Source organism: Meles meles, unplaced genomic scaffold, assembly GCF_922984935.1.
Source record: "Meles meles unplaced genomic scaffold, mMelMel3.1 paternal haplotype, whole genome shotgun sequence".
Classification (NCBI taxonomy): Eukaryota; Metazoa; Chordata; class Mammalia; order Carnivora; family Mustelidae; genus Meles; species Meles meles.
Window position 1 is genome coordinate 470065 of NW_025721143.1, and position 11474 is coordinate 481538.

Below are 11474 nucleotides of genomic sequence, written 5' to 3' on the forward strand. Positions count from 1 at the left end.
ATAAAGAATTTTTCTAAACTGTAGTTCATGCAATCATTGCCATTTATACTCTTACAGACACTAGTCCTCAGGTAACCAAAATACTCAGCAAACTCATCTATGTGTTCCATCTTGCCCTTTTGGGTTTTGATAGTTTTTGTGAGCCATGAGACTTATTTCCTAAAAAGTCTACTACGTGACTGCAGTATGTGTTGTAGTGTTAATTACCAAGGTGTGGATCAATGTTGTTTAAATTGCTAGTTACAATCAAAATTATAAAAAAAAAAAGAAAAGAAAAAGAAATCCTAACAAATTAGTAATGGTGAGAACAGTTTTGTATTACTTCTTTTTCTCCATTTCACATATGTATCCGTATTTGGGGTAGTGATATAAAACACGTTTTTGTTAGTTTGCTTGTTTGTTTTTCTGAACGATCATTACACAGAGTCAGTTCGTCTGGCTTTTAGTTCTAGTTCTGTTACTCTCTTGATGATCTTAAGGAAATCACTGGACTTGTTTCAGTTTCTTCCTTTGTAAACGGGAATCAAAGGGTAATGCTGCAGAAAGTGCTTTGAAAAATGCATAGATGCCAATTATTTCTTTTATTCTAAGAATACAGGGTGATGTTTAAGAGATAAAGCAGAACAGTAGCATCTTTCAAACTAGTCATTCTGAGAGACTGTTAATCCAGTGGTACCGCCATTGCCTCTAATGAAGTTCATATTCCCCGAAATTACTGTTAAGGAGGCAATTACATACAATGTGGTGAAATTTCGAGTGCGGTGACCCAGGTTCAAGTCTTCACTGTGTTGGTCCTATTTTTCTGACCTTCACCTTCAGTTTCCTATTTATACAATGAACATGACAGTAGTACCTATTATTCAAGATGGTTGGGAGTATTAACTGTGAAATGGAGTGAATACTGTCATAGAATAAGCACACAGTATTAGGTCTTACAGTTAGTAGTTTCTCCCATATTTGCGGTTCATACTGTTGTCCCACTTGTTCAAGCTAAAATCTATGGTTCATTTTTAACTCCTTCATTTCCTTACCTCTACCACAACCATCAGAAAGGCCAGTCAACTATTACTTCACAACATAACTTTACTTTCTCCACTTCCTCTGTACTGCTGCCGCATAGCCCAAGCCAGACCACCACCGTCTCTCACATGTACCTTTCCAGAAACTCCGTAACTTTTCTAACACCTTCCTTGCTCTTGCCTGGCCCGGTTTTCACTTCACAGCACCAGAGTGATCTGTAAAAATGTGCACTGATCAGACTGCTCCCTGCCTTGAAATCCTATAGTGGCTTTCCATCATACTTAGATAAAATTCAGACACCTTTTCTTAGCCTTCTCTATTTCTCCCTCCTTACCTACCTTTTCCACCTTGTGTATTCTCCAGCCACATGGGCCTTCTTTTGCACGCATCAGGTCTTCCAATTAATTCCTGTCCTGAGGCCTTGGGTGTTGCTCCTCCCTCGGCTTCTGCCACAGGTCTCTGCAGTGTTGGCGCTCTCATGTTCAGATGTCTGGTCCTCTCAGAGGCCTGTGCTGACTACCTAAGTGGAAGTTGCTGCCCTCACTCATGCTCCATACCTCTGTTTGATTTTCATCTTAGCATTCATCCTTGCCTCTTTTCTTATTTACTTCTCATGTGACCTGAACCCTTTGCCAGATTGTGAAAACCATGAGAATTGTGATCTTATTTTCTGTATTGTTGAAGACTGCCTCTCTAGTGTTTAGGACAGTGCATTCATGAGGTACTCCATAAACACCGCTTGGGTTATACAGCAGTGAACAGGACAGATGTAGCCCATGTTCAGAGTGTTTTATTTAGACCAGGATCAGCAAATCCTTTCTTAAAGGGACAGATAGCAAATTATGTAGATTTGTAGATAATAAGGCCTCTATTGCAACTATCGACTTTGCCCTGGTAGCACCATAGCAGCCACTTACAGTATGTAAATGACTGGGCATAAGTGTGTTCCAATAAAAAATGGGTTTAGAAGAACAGGCAGTGTGTCCCTGGTATATAGTTTGCTCAGCCCCTGCTTTAGAGCATTGCTGCTGACTAGAACTATCTGTGCTGATTTACTGCTCTTTATCTACAATGTCCAATCTGATAGCCACTAGCTACATGTGGCTATTGAGCACTTGACTTGTGGCTGGTACAACTGAGGAACAGCTTTATTGAGGTATAATTGACATACAGGAAACTGTACATATTTGAGGTCTATACACCAGGAAGCTTTGGCACATGTATATATTGATGAAACCATCATGGTCAAGACAGTGAACATACTTATAATCTCCCAAATTTTATGTCCCTTGCGAATCACGTGTTGCTCCCCATTCCTAGGAAACCACCAGTCTGTTTTCTGTCATTGTAGATTATTTTGCATTTTCAAGAATTATATATAAATAGAATCATACTATGTATTTTTAACATCTTTAATTCAATATAATTATTTCATGATTCACCCGTGTATTTGCATTTATCAGTGCTTCATTTCATTGCTGCATAGTATTCCATCATGCAAAGAAGCCATAGCTTGTTTATCCATTCACCTAGTATTGGATATTCGGGTTGTTTCCAGGTTTTGGCTACTATACGTAAAGTTACTATGAACATACATGTATAAGTCTTTGTCTGGACCAACACTTTCATTTCTTTTGGGTAAACACTTAGGGGTTGAATGGCTGGGTCATATTTTATCTGTAAATTTAACTTTTTAAGAAAATATCCAGTTGTTTTCCAAAGTGGTTTTATATTCTTACCAACAGTAGTGTAAGAGTACAATTTCTCCACATCTTCACCCAGACTTACTGTCCTTTTGATTATAGCCATCGTAGAGGGAATGATGTGGCATTTCAATGTGGCTTTGATTGGCATTTTCCTAATGACTAGTGATGGTGAAAATCTTTTTACGTGCTTATCATTCATATGTTAAGTTGAGTAAAGTTCGTATTCAAAGATTTTGCCCAATTTAGTTGGATTTTTAGTTTTTATATTACTGAGTTTTGAGAGTTTTATATTCTGATTCAAGTTCTTTATCATATATGTGATTTACAAATATTTTCTCCCATTATGTGGCTAGTCATTTTATTCTTTTCACAGTGTTTTTAAAGGAACAGAGTTCTCAATTTTAATGAAATCAAAGTCATCATTTTTCTGTAATTTTACTTAATTATCATTTATTTGAATTTAAATTTGAGTTGCCACAGGTGTCTATTGGATACTAGAATGGACAGTGCATGTTGATAGAAAGAGACAAATGCTATATTAACAAGAATTAATAAATGGTGCTAACTCTTTTTTTTAACTCTTATTAAAAAAAAAAAAAAACATGGAAATGGAGCTAGGCCACTCTCATTAAGGTTTCCAGGAAGGCCTCTTTTAAGTGAGGATTTACTCTTTTGTGAGTGAAAACAAGATGCTGTAAAAAAGATTTTAAGAAGTAGGAGCAATTATTCAAGGATCCTGTGGTAGGAAAGGAGCCAGTGTGTAGAGGCCATATAAGAAGCTATTCTCTTTATTTTATAGCCACATTTAGTATTTTAACCTGAAGCAGAATCACATACCTGGTTCATCCGCATTTATTCACTAGTCAGATGATTTGATTATTTCTAGAAATCAAGGATTTTCTGTCACTTAGACTCTACAGAATAATGCACAAGAGATTTTTCTAGTAATTTCTAAACTAAAGACCGTAGTCAGAGATACAGAAGGACACTACATAATTCTTAAAGTGACTATCCACCAAGATGATTTGACATCTTTTATAATTAACAATTGTAAATATCTACACCCTCAATATGGGAGCAGCCAATTACATAAGAAAACTATTTATCAAGATAAAGAGTCAAATTGATATGAATACATTGATAGTAGGAGATCTTAATATGCCTCTCTCAGTAATAGACAGATCAGCAAAGGAGAAAATTAATAAATAAGAGCATTGAATGAAACATTGGGCCAGATGGACCTCATAGACATATAAAGAACATTCCACCCTAAAACAACAGAATACTCATTTTTCTCAAGTGATGATGTCTTTCTCAAGACATGATGCTTTATATGGAAATCCCCAAAGACTCCACCCCTAACCTACTAGAACTCATACAGCAATTCAGTAATGTGGCAGGATACAAAATCAGTGGCTTTCTTATACACTAACAATGAAAATACAGAAAGGGAAATTATAGAATTGATTCCATTTACTATAGCACCAAGAAACATAAGATACCTGGGAATAAACCTAACCAAGGAGGTAAAGGACCTGTACTTGAGGAACTACAGAACACTCATGAAAGAAATTGAAGAAGACACAAAAAGATGAAGACCATTCCATGCTCTTGGATCAGAAGAATAAACATGGTTAAAACGTCTATACTGCCTAGAGCAATCTATACTTTTAATGCCATTCTGATCAAAATTCCACTGGTATTTTTCAAAGAGCTGGAGCAAATAATCCTAAAATTTGTATGGAATCAGAAGAGACTCCGAATTGCTTAAGAAATTGTTGAAAAACAAAAACAAAACTGGTGGCATCACGTTATGCGATTTCAAGCTTTACTACAAAGCTGTGATCACCAAGACAGCATGGTAGTGGCATAAAAACAGACACATAGACCAGTGGAACAGAGTGGAGAGCCCAGATATGGACCTTCAACTCTATCTTCAAATAATCTTTGACAAAGCAGGAAAGATATATAATAGAAAAAAGACAGTCTCTTCAATAAATGGTGCTGGGAAAACTGGACAGTGATATGTAGAAGAATGAAACTCGACCATTCTCTACACCGTACACAAAGATAAACTCAAAATGGATAATAGACCTCAACGTGAGACAGGAATCCATCAGAATCCTAGAGGAGATAATAGGCAATAACGTCTTTGATATCAGCCACAGCAACTTTTTTCAATATATGTCTCCAAAGGCAAAGGAAACAAAAGCGAAAATGAACTTTTGGGACTTCATGAAGATCAAAAGCTTCTGCACAGCAAAGGAAACAGTCAACAAAACAGAAAGGCAACCCACGGAATGGGAGAAGATATTTGCAAATGACAGTACAGACAAAAGGTCGATATCCAGGATCTATAAGAACTCCTCAAACTCAACACACACAAATCAGATAATCATTTCATAAAATGGGCAGAAGATATGAACAGACACTTCTCCATTGAAGACATACAAATGGCTCTCACACACATGAAAAAATGTTCATCATCACTACTTCATCAGGGAGATTCAAATTAAAACCATATTGAGGGGTCCCTGGGTGGCTCAGTGGGTTAAAGCCTCTGACTTCGCCTAGGGTCATGATCTCAGGGTCCTGGGATCGAGTCCCACATCTGGCTCTCTGCTCAGCAGGGAGACTGCTGCTTCCTCTCTCTCTGTCTGCCTCTCTTCCTATTTGTGATCTCTGTCTGTCAAATAAATAAATAAAATATTTAATAAAAATAAAAAAATAACTAAAACCATATTGAGATATCGCCTGACACCAGTTACAATGGCCAAAATTGGCAAGATAGGAAACAATGTGTGTTGGAGAGGATGTGGAGTAAGGGGAAACCTCTTACACTGTTGGTGAGAATGCAAGTTGGTGCAGCCTCTTTGGAGAACAGTGTGGAGATTCCCCAGGGAACTACAAATAGAGCTTCCCTATGACCCTGCAATTGCATTGCTGGGTATTTACCCCAAAGATACAGATGTAGTGAAAAGAAAAGCCATCTGTACCCCAATGTTTATTGAAGCAATGGCCACGGTCGCCAAACTGTGGAAAGAAACAAGATGCCCTTCAATGGACGAATGGATAAGGAAGATGTGGTACATATACACGATGGAGTATTATGCTTCCATCAGAAAGGATGAATACCCAACTTTTGTAGCAACATGGACGGGACTGGAAGAATTATGCTGAGCGAAATAAGTCAAACATAGGGAGTCAAGTATCATATGGTTTCACTTATTTGTGGAGCATAACAAAGAACATGGAGGACATGGGGAGATGGAGAGGAGAAGGGAGTTGAGGGAAACTGGAAGGGGAGATGAACCATGAGAGACTATGGACTCTGAAAAACAACCAGAGGGTTTTGAAGGGGCAGGGGGTGGGAGGTTGGGGAACCAGGTGTTGGGTAATAGGGAGGGTATATATTGCATGGAGCACTGGGTGTCGTGCAAAAACAATGAATACTGTTACACTGAAAATAAATAAAATTGAATCATACAGAAAAAAAAAAAGATAAGTGTTATACTAGCATGAAGAACAGAGTGTCCAGAACCAAACACACACTTATACAGCCAAATGAATATGTGAGAATGGCGCAGAGACAATTAAGAAGGACAGAAAAATGTTTTCAGAAACAGCACTAAAGCAACTGTAGATCCATATGCAGTGTAAGTATCAACACTGATCTCATATGAGACAGAAAAATGAACTCAAAATGGATCAGAGCCCTACATGTAAAATCAGAAATGATAACAATTGTACCATAAGGCACAAAAAGAGGTGTTGTCCTTGGGTCTAGGGGAAAAAAAAAACCTAATAGTAGATAGAATACACAGAAGTATAAACAAAGAAAAGATATATTTCATCATAATTGAAAACCTGGCTCTTGGAAAGACATTGTGAACCTAATGAAAAGGAAGCTACATACTGGAGAAAAATATTCACAAAACACGTGGCTCAATAAGGGACTTTTATTTAGAACTACACTGCCAACTTAATTTTCTGATAAGAGGGGGAACCCTCTTACACTGTTCGTGGGAATGTAAGCTGGTACAGCCACTCTGGAATACAGTTGGAGGTTTCTCATGATGTTAAAAAAAGGCTACCCTATGGACCTAGCAATTGCACTACTAAGTATTGACCCCAAAGATACAGATGTAGTGAAAAAAAGGGGTACATGCACCTCAATGTTCATAGCCACAATGTCCATGAAAGCCAAACTGTGGAAAGAGCTAAGATGTCCTTCAACAGATGAATGGATAAAGAAGTTGTGGTTCATATATACAATGGAATTTTACTCAGAATCAGAAAGGAAGAATACCCACCATTTGCACTGACATGGATGGAACTGGAGGGGATTATGCTAAGTGAAATAAGTCAATCAGAGAAAGACATTTATCAAACGTTCTCACTCATATGTGGAACCTAAGGAATGGGCAGAGGGCAATAGGGGGAGTTAGGAAAAACTGAAGGGGGATGAAATCAGAGAGGGAGAAAAACCATGAAAGACTGTGAACTCTGGGATACAAACCAAGGGTTACACAAGGGAGGAGGTGGGGGGATGGAGTGACGGGGTGATGAGTATTAAGGAGGGCATGTGTGGTGATGAGCACTGGGTGTGATACACAACTAATGAATTGTTGAACACTATACCAAAAAATAATGAGGTATCATATGTTGGTTAACTGAACATAATAAAATTAATTCATTTAAATGTAAGTTTCCAGTGGTTCGTGGCTACCATAATAAGCAGCATAGATCCAGAATTTATAAAGAATAATTAATATGCAGCAGTAAGACAAAAAAAAGAAAACAGGAAAACAACAACAAAACCTCAAAATCAACATGTGATGTGGATTGACACTTTACTAAAGATGATATATGGATTCCAAATAAACCCAAGAAAATATGCTCAATTTCATTAGTCATCAGGAAAATACAAATCAAATCCACAAAGAGGTATAACACACATACCTGAAAGACTAAAATTTTTCAGAGATGACCATACAACATGTTGGTGAAGATGTGGATCTGTGACTTTCATATGCTGCTACTAAGAATATGAAATGGTGAAAAGACTTTGGCAGAATCTTAATATATCTACCATACAGCCCAGGCACCCTAAGTCTTTGTACTTATCAAAATATAAAAACATATGAAGTAAAAGTACACACAAATGCTGTGCATGAATGTACAAAGCAGCTTTGTTTTTAATCTCGAAATTGTCAAAAGCCCTACCAGTAGGTAAGAGGGATAAACCAATTGTGGTATACCCATACTGTATAATACTGCTCAGCGATAAAAAGTAACATGGCATATTTATATGAAATTCTCAGAAATGCAAACTAACCTCAAGTGACCCCAAACCCATCACTGATGGTCTGAGGACAAGTTGGTAGGGCAGCAGGAAAGAATGAATCAAAAAGGCACACGGGGAACCTTTTGGAGGTTATGAAAATGTTCATTATCTTGATTGTAGTGGTAGGTTCATGGACATAATGCATAAAAATTCATCAAACTGCATACTTCAAATATGAGCACTTTACTGTCCATAATTATACTAGAATAACCTTAAAACAAAGAAAAAAAGATTAATGAAATAAAAACTAAACACACAATAGGGAAAATCAACAAAAGCAAAAGCTAGTTCTTTGAAAAGATAAATGAAACTGATGCATCTGTAGACTGATCTAGGAAGAAAAAGCATTCAGAAATTACTACTAAAAATAAAACAAATAAAAGGACAGTTCCTACATATAATAAACACTTAAAAATATTATGAATACCTTTGCAGTGATTAAGTTGACAACTGCAATGAAGTGTGCATATTCCTTGAAATAAACTAGTTACCAACACTAACTCAAGAAGGAGTGTTTTATTTTTGTTGAAGAATGAAAATCATAATTTAAAACCTTTCCATAAAAGAAACCCCTCAAGCCCTAGATCACTTTTCTAGTCAATTCAATGAAGCATTTTAGGAGGAAAGAGTGGCATTCCCTTATATACCCTTCTCGAAGGAGGAGGGAACACCCCCCAGCTCAGTTTATGAGTCCACCATTATCCTGGTGCCAAGACCAGACAAAGACAGGAGAGAAAAACTGCAGCCCTATCTCCCAACGTGTATGGACTGAAAATACTTGATAAACACACACATAACACTGCTCTAACTATAAGGAAACATCAGAAAAACCCAAATGAAGGACATTCTACTAAATGCCTCAAAATTTCAAGTTCATCAAAATAAGCAAGGTCTGAACAGCTGTCATACTCTAGAGGAGCTTAAGGAAGATATAATGACTGAATCTATATTGTACTTGGGATGAGATCTGGGATAGAAAAAGGACATTAGGTAAACATCTGTAAGTTCATACTTCAGTCAATAACAATGAATTGATGCTGGTTCATTAGTTGTGACAATTGTATTATGGTATTTTAAGATGTTTAAAACGTACACTTGGGACCCCTAGATGGCTCGGTGGGTTAAAGTCTCTGCCTTCAGCTAAGGTCATGATCCCAGGGCTCTGGGATCCAGCGCAGCATCAGGCTCTTTGCTCATCAGGGAGACTGCTTCCCTTTCTCTCTCTCTCTCTCTCTCTCTCTCTGCCTGCCCTCTGACTGCTTGTGATCTCCCTCTGTCAAGTAAATAAAATCTTTAAAAAGTAGTAAATAAAAGCTACACTGGCTGATGGCACTCAGAAACTCTGTAAATGTCTTGCAACTTTCCTATAAATCTGAATCTATTCTAGAATAAATGTTTATTTAAAAAGATCACTGCATCCTGCCACATTACTGAATTGCTGTATGAGTTCTAGTAGGTTAGGGGTGGAGTCGTTGGGGTTTTCCATATAAAGAATCATGTCATCTGCGAAGAGAGAGAGTTTGACTTCTTCCTTGCCAATTTGGATACCTTTTATTTCTCTTTGTTGTCTGATTGCCATTGCTAGAACTTCTAATACTATGTTGAACAAGAGTGGTGAGAGTGGGCATCCTTGTCGTGTTCCTGATCTCAACAGGAAGGCTGCAAGCTTTTTCCCATTGAGGATGATATTTGCTGTGGGTCTTTCATAGATAGATTTGATGAAGTTCAGGAATGTTCCCTCTATTCCTATACTTTGATGCGTTTTCATCAGGAACAGATGCTGGATTTTGTCAAATGCTATTTCTGCATCAATTGAGAGGACCATGTGGTTCTTCTCTCTTCTCTTATTGATTTGTTCTATCACACTGATTGATTTGCGAATGTTGAACCAACCTTGCAACCCAGGGATGAATCCCACCTGGTCATGGTGGATAATCTTTTTAATGTGCTGCTGGATCCTGTTTGCTAGGATCTTGTTGAGAATCTTTGCATCCATATTCATCAGTGTTATTGGTCTACAATTCTCCTTTTTGATAGGGTCTTTGCCTGGTTTGGGTATCAGGGTAATGCCGGCTTCCTAAAAAGAGTCTGGAAGTTTTCCTTCTGCTTCAATTTTTTGGAACAGCTTCAGGAGAATTGGTGTTATTTCTTCTTTGAAAGTTTGGTAGAATTCCCCAGGGAATCCGTCAGGTCCTGGGCTCTTGTTTTTTGGGAGGTTTTTATCACTGCTTCAATCTCGTTACTAGATATCTGTCTATTCAATTTCTTCCTGGTTCAATTTTGGGAGTTTGTAGTTTTCCAGGAATGCATCCATTTCATCTAGGTTGCTTAGCTTATTGGCATATAACTGTTGGTAATAATTTCTGATGATTGTTTCTATTTCCTTGGTGTTAGTTGTGATCTCTCCCTTTTCATTCATAATTTCATTAATTTGGGCTTTCTCTCTTTTCTTTTGGATTAGTGTGGTCAATGGTTTATCGATCTTATTGTTTCAAAAATCTGGCTTCTAGTTTCATTGATACGTTCTACTGTATCTCTGGTTTCTACCTCATTGATATCTGCTCTAATCTTGATTATTTCCCTTCTTGCGTGTGGAGTTGGTTTGATTTGTTGTTGATTCTCCAGTTCTTTAAGGTGTAGAGACAACTGGTGTATTCTGTATTTTTCAATTTTTTTGAGGGAGGCTTGGATGGCTATGTATTTCCCCCTTAGAACCACCTTTGCTGTATCCATAGGTTTTGGACCAAAGTGTCTTCATTCTCATTGGTTTCCATGAATTGTTTAAGTTCATCTTTGATCTCCTGGTTGATCCAAGCATTCTTAAGCAGGGTGGTCTTTAGCTTCCAGGTGTTTGAGTTCCTTCTGAACTTTTCCTTGTGATTGAGTTCCAGTTTCAAAGCATTGTGATTGGAGAATATGCAGGGAATAATGTCAGTCTTTTGGTATCAGTTGAGTCCTGCTTTGTGACCCAGTATGTGGTCTATTCTGGAGAAGGTTCCATGTGCACATGAGAAGAATGAGTATTCTGTTGTTTCCGGGTGGAATGTTCTGTATATGTCTATGAGGTCCATCTGGTCCAATGTTTCATTCAATGCTCTTATTTCTTTATTAATTTTCTGCTTTTGATGATCTGTCTGTTTTTGAGAGAGGCATATTAAGATCTCCTACTATTATTGTATTCATATCAATATGACTCTTTATCTTGATTAATAGTTTTCTTATGAAATTGGCTCCTCCCATATTGGGGGTGTAGATATTCAAAATTTTTAGATCATCTTGGAGGATAGTCCCTTTAAGAATTATGTAGTGTCCTTCTGTATCTCTGACTACAGTCTTTAGTTTAAAATCTAATTTATCTGTTATGAGAATCACTAACCCGGCCTTCTTTTGAGGCCCATTGG